The 23,050-nt window shown below is 45.7% G+C and overlaps 1 pseudogene; it reads left to right on the forward strand.

Moving 5' to 3' along the window:
* The first annotated feature begins 3,097 nt into the window (after positions 1 to 3,097).
* LOC132022987 (histo-blood group ABO system transferase 2-like) lies at positions 3,098 to 9,847 on the forward strand (annotated as a pseudogene).
* The last annotated feature ends 13,203 nt before the right edge of the window (positions 9,848 to 23,050 follow it).

Genomic DNA, 23,050 nt, shown 5'->3' on the forward strand with positions numbered 1-23,050 from the left:
CTTAGTAATGTTATGGAGCACCTGGATTCCTGGGTCCTCTGTGACACTGGCACAGGCCTGGCCTGGGCCACTTCTGCAGTTGTGATGGAAAAGCCCCTGGCCTGGGTGGTCCACCCCATGCTTGGCTGGCAGGTTGAGACCTGAGGTTCCTCTCACCTCATTGGCTGGGACAAGGTCACATGAGCATGGACAAGCCAATCCCTGGAGACAGGGATGGAACTGTGAAGATTGGCACAGGTTGTTATGACCTCTGTTGTAATGACTTTTCTAATGGCAGTGGTGGCAAGATCTTCTGGGATGCATCTGTTAATAAAATGAACATTAATTTCTGATAATAAGTTGGTCCAAGGTGCTGGCTTAGCACCTAGCACCTCAGTCCCAGCACCTCGATTATTGTATCAATTACTATTCTGTAGAGACCATGGCTGAGAATGAGCAGGGTGGATGGAAACTGGTCTGGAGTGTACAGGGGAAGGGTATGTGTGTGTAAGGGGTTGGGGATAATAGCTCTGGCCAAGCTGTATCTCCAATTTACCTAGGTTCGAGAAGGTGCGGGGAATCCATGGTGTTTACTGTCCGTCATTTTGCAGAGGAAGAATATGCCTTTTGCATGGAGTATGGCGAGACTTGTTCCAAGCATTCTCTAATTGGTACAGAAGTCGGGGAGAGCAGCACCCTCCCATCTGCTAGGATAGGTGTGAGAGGCTGAGTGCTCTCAAGGAGGTGTCTGGCTTTTGCAGGGCTCACTGTGAATCTGCACACAGTACTGATGAGGACAGTTCACGGTTTTGTTCTGAGGATGGAGTATTGGAAGAAGGCGGTGTATGTGTAATCCTGGGAAGGGGACAGATCTGGAGTTCACTGTAGAGTTATTTCATGGGAGTGGTGGTGATCTGCAGCATCTGCTTCATAAGATTTCTGCCCTTTACTGAATTCTGGGTGTGGTTTCTGTGACTTTGTCCTAATGGCTGGGATTTCCAAGGAATGGGATTTTTGGGCTTCTCTGTAACAATTGGTCCATCAGGAGTGGGCAAAACCCATTCTGCTCCTGAGAAGTGTGTCTCTAGTGGCTGGAGTGTGTATTATAAGCCTAGAGGTCAATGGTGAGGTGGTTACAGTGGTCAGCAGGCTATTATGGTTGATGATTTTTATGGGTGAATCCCATAGGATGAGATGGTAGATCTTATTGTTAGGGATCCTCATTAAGTGTCCATAAAGTGTGCTTTCTCTGATTTCATATTCAATATCTTTTTATTGCTCTAATAGCGCTCCTTGCACTTGGTATTTCAATACCAGTGCCCTACAACATTGCCTGCATCTTATCCATGTGTGATGAGATTTTGAGAAAGGAAAATGTTGTCAGTGCTTCCTCAAATTGTACACTGAAGCAGCCAAAGAGTAAAATTTTATTTTTGACATGATGTAGGAAGTATCCTGCTGTGATTCTTAGTTTGAACCAAGGGAGGGGCCCTCCTTTGGTACTGGTAATGAGTACCATAGGCTTTCCTAGGGAAGATTATCAGATTCTATTGGAAACTTGGTCTTTGTTATTGTGGAGGAATCAGGAGTTGACTAATTATTTGTCTCCTCTTTCATTTTCCATGAACATTTCCCCGATATTTCATTTCACACTTTTGCCCTTGTGAAATCATCCCAGCTTTGGCACCAGATCACCCTTCTATGCCAAGGGTATGTTTGGGCCAAGAAAAGTTGCTTCTGGGTGACTGGGATACTCTAGGACCAGAATGCTGTCAGTAGGGAGCTACTGGGATCCTAAATTCCAAACCAGCTCCTGATACCCAGATGAATGATATTTCAGATTTAGAAACTTCAGATAGAAATTTTGTGTCCATGATGACAACTGAAGACAATGTGCCATCCCTAAACCTAATCTTAACCCCTAACTTTAACTCTGAAACCTAAACTGACCTTAAAGCCCAAACTGGAACCCTGAATCCCAAACCTGAAATCGGAACTGGAGTCTGGAATCTGAACATGAGCCCTGGATCCAAGCCATGAACCATGGACTCAAGCCCTAAACCAGAACTCTGGGTCATGAATCCTGAACCCAAATCCCAACATGAACCCAAACCCCAAATTTGACCTTGAACTTAATCTCAGAAGCCCTGAACCATAAACCTAAAGCCCTAAACTCCAAATGTTCCCTTGCACTGACTGTAAATCCTCACTCTGACCCTAAACCCAAAGCCTGATCTGGAACTCTGACTGAAATCTGAACCTGAACCCAAATTCAAACCCTTCACACTTTGTTTATCCATTCACCATTGATGGATATTTGCAGTTTCTATCTTTTGATTCTTGTGAACATTGTTTGGGTTGGGGGCTAGAGTTAGGGTCCTGGATTGTGGTCAGGGCCAGGCTTGAGATCAAGTTAAGGTCAGAGTGTGGGTCTGCATCAAGGCCAGAGACATGTTCCAAATCACTGTATGGGTCAGAGACTGTTGTCATTCCATATTGTTTCCAATTCATTGTTCCTTAACTATTTGGAGGGAAGTTGGGGGATATTGGGCTCCATGTAGCTTGAATTTCTAGAATGAAATGGCTTCAGCTGGACCCCGGGATGGAATAGGTGCTTCCACTGAAGGGTGAGCTCCCTTAGTCCTGCACTGCCTCCCCCACCTGCAGAGGGTGCAGGACCCCAGCTCCTGCCCTGAGCCTGGCCTGCACAGCTGCAGCTGGGACAGGAGTCTGGCCTCCTCATGACCTGCTGTGGAGACGTCTGGAGGATGTGGAGCCACTCTCTACCCTGACTGGACAAGCTGTGGAGGATGTGGTTCCACATCTACAATGACAGAACCCACTGTGGGGGACCTAGGGCTGCGTCCACACTGACAAAGTCCAGCCTCTTCAGGACCAGCCACTGGAGGTGAAGGCAAGGAGAAGCCACCTGAGTGGGAACTGGCGATGGGGTGCATGATCTCAGGACCTCACAAGGAATGGTGTGCTGTGTAGACACAGGCTTCTGTGGTTTTGTTTGTGGGGACATGGCCTCCAGCAGTGCTGGGTGCGGAGCTGTGGAGTCTCCCCTTTCTGGGCTCTGATGTGCGCCCTGGGTCCCGCATCTGTGTTTGTGTGCATGCATGAGGATTTGGTCCCTGGGGCTCCTCAAACAGTCTGCAGTCAGGGAGTGGACGCTTGCCTTGGTGCCTGTGCTCCCCTGGCCTTGGCCCTGCAGGGTCCTTCCCATGTCCACACCCATTTCGGGGTTGGTCTGGAGTCTGGAAGTTTGGGAGCGATAGTGGGGACTCTGTCGATGGCTTTGGGGAGAGCAGGTATTTTCACAGTATAGGTTCTTCCCTGAGCACAGAGTGTCTTCCCATCTCTGTGGGTCTCCCTCCATGTCTGTCATCAGTGTCTCATGGCTGTCAGAAGACAGGTCTGTCACTCCCTTGGTTCAGAGGACTCCTAGGTATCTTGTTCTTTTGGATGCAGTAGTAAATAAGATTGTTCTCAGTAGTCTCTTTATGATGGTCCCTTCAGAGCATGTAGAAATGCAAGTGATTTGTGTATATTGATTTTGTTCCTTGCAAGTATCTTTAATTTATTAGTTCTGTTCACTTTAAACTCAAACTGCCAGTTACTTGACCAGCAAAATGGGTTTATTTGGGAAGAGCAGAGAATGGCAATCTCGGATGAGCAAGCTGTGGTCACATCGCAGGCAAGTGTAAGAAACAAAGGAGAGGAACATCATTTCATGGAGAAGGAGGAAGAAGTTGGGAGGGGTGCTTGGAAGGAAAGTCCCCTGGAGAAAGGGGTTCAGGGTGATGAAGGATTCTCACTGGCCGAGCTGTGGGAATGGTGGATCTCTTGTAGGAGATGAACTCTCCGGCTTCCCCTGTGGGGCCTGGAATGGATGAGTCTCCCCTGTGGGGGATTGTAATGTGGGGTCTGTAATGGGCACTGAGTGCCAGGGACCCCCTTCCAGCCTCCCCTTCTGGTGTCCCCAGTCCACTTAACTGAGTTTTCCCCTTCATGCTTGTTCACAGTTCTAGCCAGGTTGTCGTGGAGCATTGTGTGGAATTGAAATTCCAAATCCCATTGCTTCTACTGCACCCGGGACACTGGGGTCCCTGATTTAATCCTCCCATGAGTCTCTTGCTAAAACGTGGCCTCCTCCAATGGTTAGTGGTCTCTCCATGGTGGGTGAACTGGATATGGCAGGGCTTGGCCTCCATCCCGAAGTCTGATGTCCTCTTTGCCTCTGTGATGTGTCGATGTGGATGTCTGGAAGAGTCATTTACTCTGCAGAGATTTCAAATCTGCACCAATTTGTCACAGCAGCACAAATATGCTTTATCCTCACACTCCCCAGCTGTCATTTGTTTACCACATTTGCCACTTCACATGGGCTACTTCCATGCATTTTTACCCCAAACAGGGACACTGGCCCGTGGAACCACCATGTAACCCCAAGTGAGGAAATCATGACGGTTCCCACATTTGAACCCAGACCACAGGCCCACTTCAGCTGTCACCACTAAAATGTCTTCCAGTTTTCATCTTCTGGAACTTCTTCCAGGACTTTCCCTTCTTTGGGTAATGTTTATGGATTTAAGGAGCACAGAGGGCTCCAATCGAGTGATGTTTCTATATGGCTAATGTCACTGGGGCTGCTTTCACTGTCCATCCACGTAGTGACATGCATCAGTCCTTCATTCACTTTTTCAGGGTGACTAAATATAAGAACATAAGAACATCCCATGGTTGTACATCATTCTACAGAACTTTTTCATTCTCTCTGAGGGAGACTGTATGAGTGAAACACCAGTTCCCCATTACCCTTTCCCCTTGGCTCCTGTTGCCACATCCAGCTTTGTGTCCCAGACACCTCATCCAAGTGGAATCATACAGTATCTGTCCTTCCATGACTGGCTGATTTCGCTCTGCGTAAGGACTTCCGGGTTCAATCCGTGTTGTAGCCTGTGTCGAACTCCCTTCGTTTTTAAGCCTGAATCATGTTCCATTGTATATAACCACACTTTGTTTATCCATTCATCTGTCAGTCGACACTTGAGTTGCTTCCACCTTTTGGCTGTTGTGAGAAATGCTGCTCTGAATAAGGTATTTCTACTTTCAATTTTAGGGGGCATATAGGCTGCAGTGGAATTCTGTGTTTAATATTTTCAAGAACTATCATATTTTTACCCCACAAATGAGTCATTTTACATCATTCCTTCATAGGGCAGAACAAGATTGTCATTTATGGGTCTACCTCATTTTGTTTGTCCTTTTCCCCATGGATGGACATTTGCACAGTTTCTGGTTTTTGCCTATTATGAACGCTGCGGCTATGAATATTCCTGTACATTTTTGTTTCTTTGTTTGTTTGAACCAGTGTTTTCAATTTGGGGGGTATATATCTAGGAGTACAATTGTTCAACCATATGATAGTTCTATTTTGATCTATTTGAGTAAATGCCAAACTATTTTATATGTAGACTGTATCATTTTCCACAACACATGCTTAAGAGTTTCAGTTTCTCAACATTCTTTTGTTATTTTTAGTTTTCTTGATCATAGTAATCCTACTTGTGTGAAAGGACATCTAACTGTTTAAATCTTCCTTTCCATAAAGACTAATGATGTTTAACATCTATTCATGTGCCATTCACCATTTGTATGATTTCTCTGGAAGATGGTCTATCCAAGTCCTTCGTCCATTTTAAAAATGGGGTTGTCTTTTTGTTGAGAAGTTGTAAAAGCTCTTTACATATTCTGGGCAACAGACTCTTATTAGATAAATAATGTGCAAATATTTCCTTCCATTCTGGGGGCTGTCTTTTCACTTTCTGGATAGTATCTTGTGATGTACAAAGATTGTTAATTTTTTTTTACATTTCATTTTTAAGTGAGAGAGAGTTTGAGAATGGACAGGGAGAGGGAGAGGGAAAGAGAATCTTAAGCAGGCCCCACAGTCAGTGTGGAGCCTGGTGTGGGCCTCAATCTCATGACCCCGAGATCATATTCTGAGCCAAAATTGAGAGTTGGACAGTTAACCAAATTAGCCACCCAGGCACCCAGGACAGATTTTCAACTTTGAGGATATTATTTTATCTATTTTTTTCTTTCCCTTCTTATGCTTTGGTGTCACATCTAAAAGCATTGCTAAATCCAAGCTTATGAAGACTGATCCCCATTTGTTTCTTCTAGAGTTTATCATTTTACCTCTTACATTAAAAGCTTTAACTTATTTTGAGTTAATATTTATATATGGTGTGAGGTAAGGGTCAAGTTCCATTCCTCTGTATATGTATAGGCAATTGTCTAGCACCCTTTGTTGAAAAGACCATTCTGTCCCCCCACTGTAATGTTGTCCACTCTTGTCAAAATTCAGAGGACCATAGATGAAGGGGTTTATTTCTGGGCTCTCAGTTAAATCCCACTGATCTATATGCATACTTTAAAATTTTTAAATTTTAGGGGTGCCTGGGTGGCTCAGTGGGTTAAAGCCTCTGCCTTCGGCTTGGGTCATGATCTCAGGGTCCTGGGATTGAGCCCCACATCGGGCTCTCTGCTCAGTGGGGAGCCTGCTTCCTCCTCTCTTTCTGCCTGCCTCTCTGCCTACTTGTGGTCTCTGTCTGTTCAAATAAATAAATAAAAAAAATAAAAATTTTTAATTTTAAAATTTAAATTCAATAAATTAACATAGCATGTATTATTTGTTTCATTGTATATGCATACCTTTGCGACAGTATCACAATGTTTTATTTGCTGTTGCTTTACATTAAGATTTGAACTTTGGAAGTATGACCTTTCACTTTTCATTTTCTTTTTCAAGATGGTTTGGGCTATCTTGTGGTCTCTTAAAATTCCATATGACTGTTATGTTTAGCTTGTGCAATTCTTCCCAAAGGCCTTTGTGAAATTTCTTGGGAACACATTGAATTTCCACATTGCACTGGGTACTGTTGCCATCTTACCAATAGTATGTCTTTTCATCACCATGGGGTTTCCTCAGATTTATTTAGGTTTCCCTTACTTTCTTTCAGCCATGTTTTGTAATTTTCAGTGTACAAGACATACACCTTTATTACATCTACTCCCAAGTGTTTTGTCAATGTTGATGTTCCCTAAAATGAAATTGTTTTCTTAAATTATTTTTTGGATGATTCATTGCTAGTGTATACAAATAAGAGACATTTTTGTGTCTTGATATTTTGTCCTGTAACTTTGCAGAATTAGGGAACTGGTTGTAATAATTTCTGTTGATTCTTTAGGAAGTTCTCTATATAAGATGATGCCTTCTCTGGTCTCTGAATTGACCTAGTTCTACTGTTCCTTTCACATGTGGATTCCTTATTTCTTGCCTCACTGTTTTGGATAGAACTTTCAGTACAATACTGAGCAAGAACTGAAAGCCAGCATGATGGACTTTTTTTGTGATTCAGAGTAGAGCTGTCAGTCCTCAAATTGAGCATGGTGTTTGATTAGGGTTAGGGTGGGGATAAGGGTTAGGGTGAGGGTCTACCAGTCCTTTGATATACAGAGCCCATTCTTCAGAGTGATCTTTTCAGAACATAACCTTTGAGCCTCTTTGTGATCCACTCCCCAGCTGCTCGTCCTCTCCAGCCTTATATCTCCCACCCTATCCCCCAACTCCATGGGCCTCCCAGGTATATGGTCATCCCACATGTGCCTCGGGCCTGACTCCAAGCCTTTACATTATCTCTGCCCTCTGCCAGGAGCACTCCTCTCTCCCCACTTCATGTCTGGTTTGATCCCTCATTGGCTGGACCTGGACTTACCCTGATGACCTGACCTGTGGCTGGTGGGTGTGTGAGGCCTTGTCCCCTATTTAAATGTAGTGCCTACTTTCCCTGGGTGAGCGAATTACTAACCTGCCAGGTATGGGGCATACACAGGGAAGTAGCCTTAGTGCTTGTGTGAAAAAAAAAAAAAATCAGTCTCAGGGTGCCTGGATGGCTCAGTCGTTGAGTATATGCCTTTGGCTCAGGTCATGATCCCAGGGTCCTGTGATCGAACCCCAGGATGTCAGGCTCCCTGCTCAGTGGGGAGCATGCTTCTCCCTCTTCCACTCCCCCTGCTTATGTTCCCTCTCTATTTGTCTTTCTGTCAAATAAATGAATAAAACCTTAACAAATTTGTCTAGAGGGGCTCACCACCATTGCTGACAATGGGGGAGCTGCAGTCTCCACAGATATTCCCCTCAAAGAGACAAGATTTAAAACTTCTTGGGGCCAGGGAGATGGAGACCTGGACCTGGGAGCTTACTCTGTTGAATTAACAACTGGAACCCAAGCAAGCCCCCTCTTCTTCCATTGGTCCTCTTTCAATTCCCGTGGGCTGGACCTGATTCCTGATCTGGGGGAGTTTGAGGGTGAATGACTTCTAGGAATAGCAGTGTTTGATTGATGGACCTTGTCAGCAAGAGGCCGAGTAGCCTTCAAGGGAGGACCCTATAGGGGGTAGAGATCACTCTGTGGGGGCCAGCGACAGCCTACTCAAAGCAAAGTGGGGCAGGTGGCCAGCTCTGCTGATTCTATCCATCTGTAGGCTATAGAAAGGAGGGCTGGGCCCAAATGTGCTCCACTCCTGGCTGGAGGGCACAGGACCTCCAGGGGGTTGGCCAGGGGAGGGTACCCACAGGGTTTGCCTCAGAGCTCAGCACAGGGGGCATGTTCCTGGCTCCAGCATGCTGACTGTGGGGTTTGTTTCTTGCCTCTGAAGCCTCAGGCTCCCCTTTGTATGATGGGGTGCCAATGGCCCCCATCTCTGGGAACAGAAGATAGAGAGGTCTCATGAGCAGACTTTCTCTGGATAGGCTGGGAGAGTGACTGTTGCTTAAAGCAACTTAGGGCCTATACCCTTGAAGAAGGTGAACACGTGGGTGGCTCAGTGGGTTAACCTTCTGCCTTTGGTTTAGGTCATGATCCCAGGGTCCTGGGATTGAGCCCTGCAATTGGCTCTCTGCTCACAGGGGGCCTGCTTCCCCCTCCTCCTACTCTGCCTTCCTCTCTGCCTACTTGTGATCTCTCTCTCTGTCAAATAAATAAAATCTTAAAAAAAAAAAAAAGAAGGTGCACACATCCATGACCCCCAATTCCGGGGTTCTGCTGTGAGCCTCTGACAGTAACCCTCCTCCTGGCTTGCCCCTTGTCCCTGTAGATAGGTTGTCTTCCTTCAGTTATTCCTGCAGAGGGCAGAAAAGCCCATCATAGTGGGACACAGGGTCACCTACTAGGTCTTTATCCACAAGCTTGCTGCGGGGTCCGTGTGCCACCCAGGAAGGCTGGAGGGTGGTGGTCCTCGAGGTCCCCAGCACCCTGCACTGGTAGGATATGTCCCTGCAGTGCATGGTGATGATCAGCCTCTTCTGTGAGCAGCACTTCCTCCATGAGGTGGACAACCTGGTGTGTGTGGATGTGGAAATGAAATTCTGCAACCATGTGGGCATGGAGATCCTGTCCCCCCTCTTTGGCACCCTGCACCTCAGTTTCTACTGGGTGGCCTGTGAAGACTTCAGTTACCAGCACCGGCCACAGTCACAGGCTGTGGGACTGTGTCTCATCCCTAGGGGCCAGGGTGACGTTTACTACATGGGGGCCTTTTTTGGGGAGATTGGAGTGGAGGTTCACCAATTGACCTTGGCCTGTCATCAGGCAATGGGGGTTGACCTGGCCAATGGTATCGAGGTTGAGCGGTGTGATGAGAGCCACTTGAACAGGTACCTGCTGGTTCACAAGCCCAGCAAGATGCTCTCCCTGGAGGACCTGTGGGACCCACGGCACCTCGGCTGCACACCCTTCATGAAGAAGCTGAGATTCCCACCATGCCCAGGAATCACCAGGACATCCAGGAATCATGAGGGGCTGTTCCTGTCTCCATCGGGGGTGCTGTCCTGAGCAGAGCTGTCAGATCAGTTTCCTACTTCTGTCCCCTTGAGGGAGACCGTGGAGCCCAGCACTGCCCACGGGCATGTCTAGGGCCCCCAGCTGCACCCGCAAACAGGAGGACTGCCTGGGGACACAGGGTCCTCTCTTTGGGGTCACTAATTTTGATAACTTCTGGGTCATTTGGAGCTGTGACGGCTCCAGCTTTATGTCGGATGTTTTTCCCCTGTCAGTGCTGAGCAGCCATCTTTAAAAAGAACAATTGAGGGAAAAGTTTTCTTCCTCGTTCTAGGAAAACACAACCTGGTAGGGCTGAGAGTGCTCCTGCAGAAGCCTGGAGCCAGGATGACCTCTGGTTGGGTCTTCCCTCCCAGTCCGTGCACCTTGCCATGGCCATGGGGCTTCAGGGTATGGGGTGCACTGAGCCACCTCTCAGACCTCCAGTCCTCTGACCACTGGAGACCATGGCCATGGCCCCCCTCCAGGAACACAGAGCCCTCTGAGTTATGTACTGCTTCTGCCTTGGATTTATTTTTTATTTTTAAATTTAATTTAATTTTTATAACTTAAATTCATTAGCCAACATATATCAGTAGATTTTAACACAGTGTTCAGTGATTCATTAGTTGCCTATAACACCAAGTGATCATCACAACATGTCCCCTCCTTAATATCTGTCACCTAGCTACCCCATCCTGCCACACCCCTCCCATCTGTCACCCTTAGTTTTCTTCTTGTAGTCCAGAGTCTCTCATGGTTTGTCTCCCTCTCTGATTTCATCCTGTTCAGTTTTCCCTCCCTTCCCCTGTGGTCCTGCACTGTATTCCTTACATTCCATGTATGAGTGAAACCATATGATAATTGTCTATCTATACTTGACTTATTTCACTCAGCATAATCCCCTCCAGATCCATCCATGTTGATGCAAATGGTCGGTATTCATCCTTTCTGATGGCTGAGTAATACTCCATTGTATATATGGACCACATCTTCTTTATCCATTCATCTGTTGAAGGACACCTAGGCTCTTTCCACAATTTGGCTATTATGGACATTGCTGCTATGAACATGAGGGTGCAGGTTGCCCTTCTTTTCACTACATCATATCATTGGGGTAAATACCCAGGAGTGCAATTGCTGGGTTGTAGGGCAGCTCTATTTTCAACTTCTTGAGGAACCTCCACACTGTTTTCCAGAGTGACTGTACCCACTTTCATTCCCACCAACAGTTTAGGAAGGTTCCCTTTTCTCCACATCCTTGCCAACACTTGTTGTTTCCTGTCTTGTTAATTTCAGCCATTTTAACTGGTATAAGGTGGTATCTCATTATGATTTTGATTTGTATTTCCCTAATGTTGAGGAATGGTGAGCACTGCTTTATGTGTCAGTTGGCCATCTGGATGTCTTCTTTGGAGAAATGTCTGTTCTTGTTTTTGGCCTATTTCTTGATTAGTTTATTGTTCTGTGGGTATTGAGGAATAATTTCCTTCTAGATTTTGGATACTAGCCCTTTAACTGATATGTCATTTGAAAATATCTTCTCTCATTCTGTTTGCTGTCTTTTCATTTTGTTGACTATTTCCTTTGCTATGCAAAAGCTTTCTATCTTGATGAAATCCCAACAGTTTATTTTTACTTTTGTTTCCTTTGGAGACGTGTCTAGCAAGAAGTTGCTGTGTCTGAGGTCAAAGAGGTGCTGCCTCTGTTCTCCACAAGGATTTGGGTGAATTCCTGTCTCACCTTGAGGTCTTTCATCCATTTGGAATCTATTTTTGTGTATCGTATAAGGAAATGGTCCAGTTTCATTCTTCTTCATGTGGCTGTCCCATGTTCCTAGCACCATTTATTGAAGAGACTGTCTTTTTTCCATTAGACATTCTTTCCTGCTTTGTTGAAAATTCATTGGCCATAAAGTTGAGGGTCCATTTCTGCATTCGCTATTCTGCCACATGGGTCTATGTGCCTATTTTTGTGCCAGTACCATACTGTCTTGATGGGCACTGCTTTGTAATACAGCTTATGCTTACCTGCCTTTGTTTTAAATGGTTATTTCTGTGCTGGCATTTGTGAAATGTGGGCACTCACTCAGTCTGGATGCACATCCTGTTGAGATTCCTCAGTGCCCACTGGTGGGTCTGCACTAGTGCCCTCATCTGCCTGCACTGCATCTTAGCAAGCATTCACTGAGTGCCTACTGTGAGCTCAGTCACCAACAAGGGTCAGAGCAGGAGAATGAGAACTAAGACACAGGATCCCTGCCCTTCTGCGTTGGCTCTGTTCTCCTGACTCACCCTGTCCTCCTGACTCACTTCTTTCCTACTGTGATGTAATTGACATACAACTGATAAGCATGATTCAGAGTACAGTTCAGTGGAAATAAGTACATTCACCATTCTGTACCTGTTACCTCCATCCATCACCACCACTTCTTCATTATCCCAAACTGAACCTCTACCCGTAAGACCTGAATCCCCCATTCAACAATCCCCTGCCCCAGTGCCCAGCAGCTCCTTGCAACTCTATGAGTTGGAGTGCTCTCTGTCCCTCACAAATAGGGTCCTCCAGTATCAGTCCTTTAGGGACTAGCTTATTTCACATAGCACAATGGCCTCAAGCTCTGTCCCCATGACCCTGGACCTGACACACTTTTCCCCAGAGGAATGTTTCAGCTCTTCCTGTCTAAGCTGAGCCTCCTCAGTCTCCTTTGCTCCCCTCACCTTCCTCCTCAGCCTGAAGATGACCCCAATAAGTCTGCAGCTTTGAAGACCAGTTCAGTCCAGATGCCAGGAACATGCCTGGGGGATCTCGGGCCTTACCTACCCCATCTGTTCTGTCCAAGTCAGGTGCCTGCACCCCCCACACCAGCTGGCCACCTGCTCCTCTCACAGATGTTCCCATCTCAGGAGAGGGAAACACCATGTCCAGACCCTTGGATGCCTCTGTGACTTGTTGCTTTCACCAACTCTCCCAGTAGCGAGGTGTCTACTGGAGGACATTCGATTTAAACCATTTAAAGGCATTTGTGAGTCTTTGCTGCTTAAGGCAATGGATAAGAGTTGGGGGAAATAGAAACCAAGCAGAATCACTAGAAGAAAGGCTGAATGGTGAGGAGTTCTAGGGGAGAAAGGCCTGAAAGCTCTGACCTATTCCCAAGCCCCTGGGACACTGCATGCATGGGCTGGGAGCCTGCTCAGCGCCGACCTGAGAAGACCCTAGGCTCTGCCCTCTGGTGATTGTCTGACTTGGCAAGTAGGAAGTGAAGGTCAAGGCAGAGTGCTAATAGGCCTGGCTGGTGCTGATGGTATATCCTGACACCCATACAGCCACACCCCTCCACCATATCTGTAAAGACTGGAAGTTTTGTTTTCTTTTTCTCCTCAGAAGGAGGGCAGTTTCCAGATGTTTAAGGAAATTTTGCCCTATCATCATTGACCACTACATTCAAAGACCAGACACTTCTGTGGCCACACGCAAGAGATACAGACTTGAAAAAATCAGTTCAGAAATGTCACTAAGCCAACAGCAGAACTGCGGTGAGAGGAGAAGCAGCAATGAACCCTGGGGAGGAGAAGAACCGGTATTTGACTCACTACATTACAGTATTCAGTGTCCAGGATCCAAAGGCAGAGAGATGAGTGGTGGTGACACAGGAAGGGAATTTATTTCAGTGTAGCCGACACTCTAACACAGAGGACTAGCATGGTATCAAGGTGCTGAAAACACTCCTGGGCTTTTACATGAGGAAAATCTAGGACAAAGGTCAGTGGGGAGCTGCAGGGGGTCAGTAAAGTTCTGGTCAGTCATTGTCTTTGGGCCCATCACATGGGGTCTTGCTGATGTTAGGCAGTGTTTATTGCTTGAGAGGTCATTTTGGTGTCTACCCAGTCTCTCACTTAACAAATGAGCCTGAAGGAAAGACATCATCAGTTAGGAAGTACAGATGAAGGTCAGAGTGCAGATGGGTAAAGGCCTTTTTCACTCTGAGAGCAGAGGAGCTATACACCTCTGCTATACACCTTGCCCTCTTCATTGCCTCCAGTAGCCTGGTTTTGACTTCTGTCCTTTTAATGAACTGGTCATCTGGTAAGTAACGTGTTTCTCTGAGTTCCATGAGCCACTCGAGCAGACTATTTGAACCTGAAAGAGGAGGTTGTGGGGGCCTTTGATCTGTAGCCATAGCTCAGAAACATGGGTGACCTGTCTGCCCAGCCACTGGCTGACCACTAAGTTAACAGCATGGGATTCAGTGGCCACACACAGCAAAGAACACATACCTGACCAAGTTAGTTCAGAAAAGTCACTAAGCCAACAGTAGCAACTACAGTGAGCAGCCATAATGAAGCCTGGTGTGGGGAAGTTCTGATTTCAGGATGCTTCCATGACAATATTTATCATCACACTCTGGACTTGTCAGTGGGGCCAAGTCTCCTCGCTGGGGGTCAGGTAGCTTCCTACAGGTTCCACCTGCGTCTTCCAGACTCCCTCAGCTGTACAGAGCCCTGTGCTGCCACCCAGCAGAGGGCAGTTTTAACCAAGGTCAGAAAGACAGGATGCATTTTCCGGACTCCCCCTGGATCACCCCCCACCCAGAGCTGAAGAGAGGAAAGTTTCCTTCAACTCCTCTTAAGGTCCCTGGCTGGGTCAGGAAATTGACAAAGACAGATGAACAGGTGAAATGCTAGCCAAGTGTATTGATTTTTTTTGGTGGGAGCCTCACATGAACATGGAGACCAGCAGAGGCAACTGGAACAGATAGATCTTCTGCCTTTTAGACAAAGAAGGAATCAAAGTGTGAAGAATTGAGAGACACAGGGGTTTGGACTGGGGCTGGTAAATGCTAAATAAGTAACTAGGAAATGAAGAACTGGTTCTCCCTCTTCCATTTGTGGTTAGTGCACTGGCCCGTGGTTTGATCCCACCTCAGGCAGCTGGAAGGCTGACTGCCTAGGTCAGACGCCACTGAGAAGTTGCAGTTGGCTCTAGCTCCTCAGCTGGAGCAGCTGTGAGAGGAGAAAAACTCACCCTTGTGCCTGCCTTTCCCTGTGCCTTTTCAGAGACAGAGCACTGCTTAGGGCCTCCCAGAAAAGCTGCAGCCAGGAGGGAACACTCACTGGGAAGTCTCCCCGACTGCAGTCCGCCCCCTGGATGCTCTGAGCCCAGCCATTGATCCATTGATCCTGGCCCCACAATAGCCTCTGGTGACTCCTCCCTGTGGGGCTCAGCACTGACCCATCCCTACACACCCACAGGCATCTAGTCCCAGCCTTCTCACCCTCGGCTCGGCCGCCATGGGCTCCAGGTCCAGGACCGCAGTCCCGTGTAGTACATTCAGGCACAGTGGCCTGGGTGTTTGTTGGAGGCCTTCCCAGGACTGGGGACTCCTGTGTCGGGAGGAGTGTGTGTCCACAAACCTCCTCTCATAATCTGTGGCCTTCTGCAAAGACAGGGACTGGGAGCTGTCCTGATGCATCCCAGCCCTGCCCGGCCCATCCTCCTGCCCAGTCTCCCTGCTGGTCCCAGATCAGACACAGATCTGTGTATGCACAGCCCTGCACCCAGGACAGTGATCCATCCCTGCAGGGCTCTCGGGATAAACCCTGGGCAGAAGGGCGCAGTGCCGCACACCACATTCCACCTAATCAGCCTGGACCTAGGGTGTGAACATGAACCCCCCACCAGGCATCTGACCCCTCATCAGCCTGCTCCTGCTCATGGCCTCCCTACCCTACATGAGGCCTCTTTCCACACACACAATTACACACACACACAGGGAGGGGACCTGGGGTTGCACAGGTCGATCAGAGCATCTGGGACTGGGTGGCTGCCTCTGGGCCTCCCTGTGTCACCTTTTGGTCCTTCCAGCCAAATGGCCAGAGGTGTTCGGGAGCCCTGACATGACACCCCCAGCAAAGGAAAGTGTTGGCAGGGCAGGCTTTCCTCTGCTTCCAGCCTCCAGACTTTGGGATGCAACATGAGAACATGTTGTTCATTCAAGGCTCTCCAACGAAATGAGCTGGGCAGGGGTCTGTCTCTGGAATGTGGGTGCCAGGTTACCTGGATTCCAAGTTCTGTAGGGCTCTGTTGTCAGGGAAGTGAGATCACCACTGCCTGAGGTCTGCTTACCAGACTTCCTCCTCACACCAGAGCTCCCAAGTGCTCTATGCTCTATCCCTCCCCCAGATGCTCTATGTTCACCCTCTACCCATGCCCTGTCCATACAGTCAACCCACACAGTCCACCCACAGCCCCTATGGGGCCTGGATGCAGATGGTGTCCCCGCCGTGAGGAAGCAGAGCTGAGTTCAGACCAGGTCCCTGCTTGTGCACAGGGCTGTGACCCTGGACAGACCCTCTGCCCCTCAGGGACATCTACTGCTTCTCTTGGTGGGGGGCCTCTGACCCATGAGCAGGCCCTGGAAGTGTTCTAGTCTACCTCTGGAAGTGCACCATCACTGAGTGGGTCAATCACTGTTCACACATGAACACAGACAATGTGCTAAGGAAGCACTGGAGGTGATCCTGTGCAAGAGGCCTGCGGCTGGTGGGGCTGGCAGCTTCAGTGCCCTCCAATGGATCCCCTTTCCCTGTACCCTCCTGGAGTCTCTGTCCTCAGAGCTCCCTTCCTGCTGATTTTAGGACCAAGAGAGGGACTGTGGTGTGGCCTTGAAGGCTCCAACCCAGCCTTCTCCTTCTGCACACATCACTGCTCCTGAAGAAGCAGGGGCTGTTGCTCCCACATGTCCCAGGCAAGGCTGCTTTAAGGCACTCATTCCCTCCATGGCCCAGCCACTCTGGCTCTGTCACATACATAGTGGTCATGGCTGCCTGGCTGGGCCAGGGGTCCCAGGAACGCTTTCCTTTCCCAAGTTCAGGGTTCACAGTCCTGGCCAGAGAAAGAAGTCCCATCTGTCCTCTGCTAGAGAAGGTGGATTCCTGGGCCGGGCGGCCCTCAGGTGACTGAGGACATGGGGGTCCCCTGGGGAGTAGGGTGATGGGCACCCCTGTCTGGGAGAACAGTGAGCAGCACCCATCCCAGACTGCAGGTGCACCCAGCACCGAGCAGTGCTTGTACTCAGACCCACGCCAGGAAACTCTGGCATGATTTTTCATAGATGTATTTACAGGAGTGTTCAACACAGTGGTGAAGGACAGAGCAGGGAATGCATCAATACTAATGCCCAAGGAGATGGATGGTGGCTCAGTGGGTTAAGACACTGACTCTTGATTTTGGTTCAGGATGTGATCTCATGGGTGGAATCGAGGCCCATGTAGGGTCTGTGTTCAGTGCAGCATGTGCTCACGATTCTTCTCCCTCCTGCCTCTCCCCCACTCTCATGCCACACTCTCTCTCTAAAATAAATTAATAAAATAAATTAATAAAATCTTCATAAAAATGGAATCATCATCATTAGCTATCATGGAGATTCAAATCAAAACCACATTGGGATACCACCTTATACCAGTTAGAATGGCCAAAATTAATGACAGTAAACAACGTGTGTTGGAGAGGATATGGAGAAAGGGGAACCCTCTTACACTGTTGGTGGGAATGCAAGTTGGTGCAGCCACCTTGGAAAACAGTGTGGAGATTCCTTAAGAAATTAAAAATAGAGCCTCCCTATGATCCTGCTATTGCACTACTAGGTATTTGCCCCAAAGATACTGATGTAGTGAAACGAAGGGCCATCTATACTCCAAGGTTTATAGCAGCAATGGCCACGGTCGCCAAACTGTGGTTGCCAGAGTCCTGAGTCTCTCATGGTTTGTCTCCCTCTCTGTTATCTTCCCATTTAGTTTTCCTCCCTTCCCCCCTGGTCCTCCACACTATTCCTTACACTCCACATATGAGTGAAACCATATGGTAATTGTCCTTCTCTGCCTGACTTATTTCATTCAGCATAATCCCCTCCAGTTCCATCCATGTCAATGCAAATGGTAGGTATTCATCTTTTCTGATGGTGAAGGAACATTCCATTGTATTTATGAAACTATCTTCCTTATCCATTCACATGTTGAAAGTCATCTCAGCTCCTTCCACGGTTTGGTTATTGTGGCCATTGTTTCAATGAACATTGGAGTGCAGGTGCCCCTTCCTTTCACTCTGTCTGTATCTTTGGGGTAAATAATAGTGAAATTGCTGGGTGGTAGGGTAGTTCAATTTTTAACATCTTCAGGAACCTCCATACTGTTTTTCAGAGTGGCTGTACTTGCTTGCCTTCCCACTAACAGTGTAGGAGTGTTCCCCTTTTTCCACATCCTTGCAACATCTGTCATTTCCTGACTTGTTAATTTTGGCCATTTTAACTGGTGTAAGGTGGTATCTCATCATGGTTTATATTTGTAATTCCCCGATGGCAAGTGATGTTGAACATTTTGCCATGTGTCTGTTAGCTGTTTGCATGTCTTTGAGAAACGTCTGTTTGTGTCTTCTGCCTATTTCTTGATTAAATTATTTGTTTTATGGGTGTTGGGTTTGAAAAATTCTTTATAGATCTTGGATACCAGCCCTTTATATGACATGTCATTTCTGAATATCTTCTCGAATTCCATGGGTTGCCACTTTGTTTTGTTGACTGTTTCCTTTGATGTGCAGAAGGGTTTTATCTTGATGAAGTCCCCATAGTTCATTTTTGCTTTTGTTTTCTTTGCCTTTGGTGATGTGTCTAGGAAGAAGTTTCTGTGGCTGATGTCGAAGAGGTGACTGCCTGTGTTTTCCTTGAGGATGTTGATGGATTCCCGTCTCACATTGAGATCTTTCATCCATTTTGAATTTACATTTGTGTTTGATGTAACAGAATGGTTGAGTTTCAATCTTCTGCATGTGGCTTTTCAATTTTCCCAGCACCATTAATTGGAGAGACTGTCTTTTTTTCCATTGGATATTCATTCCTGTTTTGTCAAAGATGAGTTGACCATCGAGTTGAGGGTCCATTTCTAGGGTCTCTATTCTGTTCCATTGATCTATGTGTCTGTTTTTGTGTGAATACCATGCTGTTACAGCTTTGTGATACAGCTTGAAGTCAGGCATCGTGATGCCCTGGCTTTGGTTTTCTTTTTCAACATTTCCCTGGCTGTGTGGGGTCTTTTCTGGTTCCATACAAGTTTTAGGATTGTTTATTCAAGCTCTATGAAAAATGCCAGTGGAATTTTGATTGGGATGGCATTAAAAGTATAGATCGCTCTAGGAAGTATAGACATTTTAACAATGTTTATTCTTCCAATCCATGAGCATTGAATGTTTTTCTATCTTTTTGTGTCATCTTCAGTTTCTTTTATGACTGTTCTGTAGTTCCATGAGTACAGATCCTTTACCTCTTTGGTTAGGTGTATTCCCAGGTATCTTATGGTTCTTGGTGCAATAGTAAACGGAATTGATTCTCTAATTTCCCTTTCTATATTTTTGTTGTTAGTGTATAAGAAACAACTAATTTCTGTACATTGATTTTGTATCCTGCCACATTACTGAATTGCTGTATGAGTTCTAGTAGTTTGGGGGTGCAGTCTTTTGTGTTTTCCATAGAAAGTATCATGTCACCTGTGAAGAGAGAGAATTTGACTTCTTTGTCAATTGAGTACATTTTATTACTTTTTGTTGTCTGATTGCTGTTGCTAGGACTTCTAGTACTACATTGAACAACAGTGGTGAGAGTGGACATCCTTTTTGTGTTCCTAATCTCAAAGGGAAGACTGTCAGCTCTTTCCCATTGAGAATTATATTCGCTGTGGATTCTTCATAGATAGATTCTATGAAGTTGAGGAATGTACTTTCTATCCCTATATTTTGAGGCATTTTAATCAGGAATGGATGCTGTATCTTGTCAAATGCTTTTTCTGCATCAATTGAGAGGACCAAGTGATTCTTCTCTTTGCTCTTACTGATTTGTTCTATCACATTGATTGATTTGCTAATGTTCAGCCACCCTTGCATTCCATGGATAAATCCCACCTGGTCATGGTGGATAATCTTTTTAATGTACTGTAGGATCCTATTAGCTAGGATCTTGTTGAGAATCTTGGCATCCATATTCATCAGGGATATTGGTCTGAAATTCTCCTTCTTAGTGGGGTCTTTGCCTGTTTGGGGATCAGGCTAATGCTGGCTTCATAGAAAGAGTTTGGGGTTTTCCTTCTGTTTTTATTTTTTGAAACAGCTTCAGGAGAATAGGTATTATTTCTTCTTTGAATATTTGGTAGAATTCCCTAGGGAATCTGTCAGGTCCTGGGCTCTTGCTTTTTGGGAGGTTTTTGATCATTGCTTCAATCTCATTGCTAGATATTGGTCTATTCATGATGTCAATTTCTTCCTGATTCAGTTCTGAAGTTTCCAGGAATGCATTCGTTTCATCTAGGTTGCTTAACTTATTGGCTTATAACTGTTGACAATAATTTCTCATGATTGTTTCTATTTCCTTGGTGTTAGTCACGATCTCCTTTTTCATTCCTAACTTTATTAATTTGTGTCCTCTTTCTTTTCTTTAGGATTAGTTTGGCCGATGGCTTATCGATCTTATTGACTTTTTAAAAATTTTTTTTTATTTTTTAAAAATTTCTTTTCAGTGTACCGACTTCATTGTTTATGCAACACACCCAGTGCTCCATGCAATAGGTGCCCTCCCCAATACCCACCATCTGGTTCCCCCAAAATCCCACCCCCCACCCCTTCAAAACCTTCTGGTTGTTTTTCAGTGTCCATAGTCTCTTGTGGTTCTTCTCCCACTCCAATTTCCCCCAACTCCATTCTCCTCTCCATCTCCCCATGTCCCCCATATTATTTCTTATGCTCCACAAATAAGTGAAACCATATGATAATTGACTCTCTCTGCTTGACCCATTTCACTCAGCATAAACTCTTCCAGTTCCATTCATATTGATACAAAAGTAGGGTGTCCATCTTTTCTAATGGAGGCATAATACTCCATAGCATATATGGACCACATCTTCATTATCCATTCATCTGTTGAAGGGCATCTTGGTTCTTTCCCCAGTTTGGCGACCGTGGCCATGGTTTCTATGAACATTGGGGTACAGATGGCCCTTCTTTTCACTACATCAGTATCTTTGGGGTGAATACCCAGTAGTGCAATTGCAGGGTCATAGGGAAGCTCTATTTTTAATCAGAACCAGCTTCTAGTTTCATTGATTTGTTCTATCTCTAGTTTCTATCTCATTGATCTCTGCTCTAATCTTGATTATTTCCCTTCTTGTGTGTGCAGTTGGCTTACTTTGTTGTTGATTTTCCTTTTCTTTAAGGTGTAAGGAGAGTTGATGTATGCTGGATTTTCCAATTTTTTTGAGGGGGGCTTGGATGGCTATGTATTTCCCCCTTAGGACCACCTTTGCAGTATCCCATAGGTTTTGGACCAAAGTGTCTTCATTCTCATTGGTTTCCATGAATTGCTTAAGTTCTTTGATTTCCTGGTTGATCCAAACATTCTTAAGGAGGGTAATGTTTAGCTTCCAAGTGTTTTAATTCCTCACAAACTTTTTCTTGTGATTGACTTCTCGTTTCAAAGCATTGTGGTCTGAGAAAATGCAGGGAATAATCTTTTGGTATCAGTTGAGTCCTGCTTTGTGACCCAGTATATGGTCTATTCTGGAGAAAGTTCCACGTGTGCTCCAGAAGAATGAGTATTCTGCTGTTTTAGGGTGGAATGCTCTGTATATATCTATGAGGTATATCTCATCCAATGTGTCATTCAATGCTCTTGTTTATTGATTTTCTGTTTGGATGACCGATTACTAAGAGTGGCATGTTAAGACTCCCTACAATTAATGTATTCATATCAATATGACTCTTTATTTTGATTAACAGTTGTCTTATGTAGTTGGCTGCACCCATATTGGGGGCATAAATATTTACAATTGTCAGATCTTGGTGGAAAGACCTTTAAGAATGATGTAGTGTCATTCTTTATTTCTGACTACAGTCTTTAGTTTAAAAACCTAATTGATCTGATATGAGAATCATTACTCCAGCATTCTTTTTTATTTGTATTTTATTTTTAAAATTATTTTAGTAACATATAATGTATTATTTGCCACAGGGGTACAAGTTATGAATCATCAGGCTTACACATTTCACAGTACTCATCATAGCACATATCCTCCCCAATGTCCATAACCCAACCACACTATGCCTACACCCCACCCTCCAGCAACCCTCAGTTTGTTTTGTAAGATTAAGAGTCTCTTGTGGTTTGTCTCCTTCCCAATCCCATGTTGTTTCATTTTTCCTTCCTTACCCCCTACCCCCAACTCTGCCTCTCAAATTCCTTATATCAGAAAGATTATATGTTAATTGTCTCTCCGATTGACTTATTTCCCTCAGCATAATACCCTCTAGTTCAATCCATATAATTGCAAATGGCAAGACTTCATTTCTTTTGAGGGCTACCTGGTATTCCATTGTATATATATATACCACCTCTTCATTCTCCATTCATCTGTTGATAGACATGTAGGTTCTTTCCATAGTTTGGCTATTGTGGACATTGCTGCTATAAACATCTGGGTGCATGTGTCCCTTTGGATCACTACATTTGTATCTTTAGGGTAAACACCCAGTCGTGTAATTGCTGGGTTACAGGGTAGCTCTATTTTCAGCTTTTTGAGGAACCTCCATATTTTCCAGTGTGGCTGTACCAGCTTGCATTCCCACCAACAGTGTAGGAGGGTTCCCCTTCCTCCACATTCTTGCCAACATCTGTTGTTTCCTGACTTGTCTATTTTAGCCAGTCTGACTGGTGTGAGGTGATATCTCATTGTGGTTTTGATTTGGATTTCTCTGATGCCAGTTGATGTGGAGCACCTTTTCATGTGTCTGTTAGCCATCTGAATGTCTGCTTTGCAGAAATGTGTGTTCATGTCTTCTTCCCATTTCTTCATTGGATTCTTTGTTATTTGGGTGTTGAGTTTGGTAAGTTCTTTGTAGATTTTGGATACTAGCCTTTTATCTGCTTTGTCATTTGCGAATATCTTCTCCCATTCTGTCAGCTGTCTTTTGGTTTTGTTGACTATTACCTTTGCTGTGCAAAAGCTTTTGATCTTGATGAAGTCCCAATAGTTCATTTTTGCCCTTGCTTCCCTTGCCTTTGGTGATGTTTCTAGGAAGAAGTTGTTGTGGCTGAGGTCGAAGAGGTTGCTGCCTGTGTTCTCCTCAAGGATTTTGATGGGTTCCTG

The sequence above is a fragment of the Mustela nigripes genome, chromosome 1 (assembly GCF_022355385.1).
Source record: "Mustela nigripes isolate SB6536 chromosome 1, MUSNIG.SB6536, whole genome shotgun sequence".
Taxonomy (NCBI): Eukaryota; Metazoa; Chordata; class Mammalia; order Carnivora; family Mustelidae; genus Mustela; species Mustela nigripes.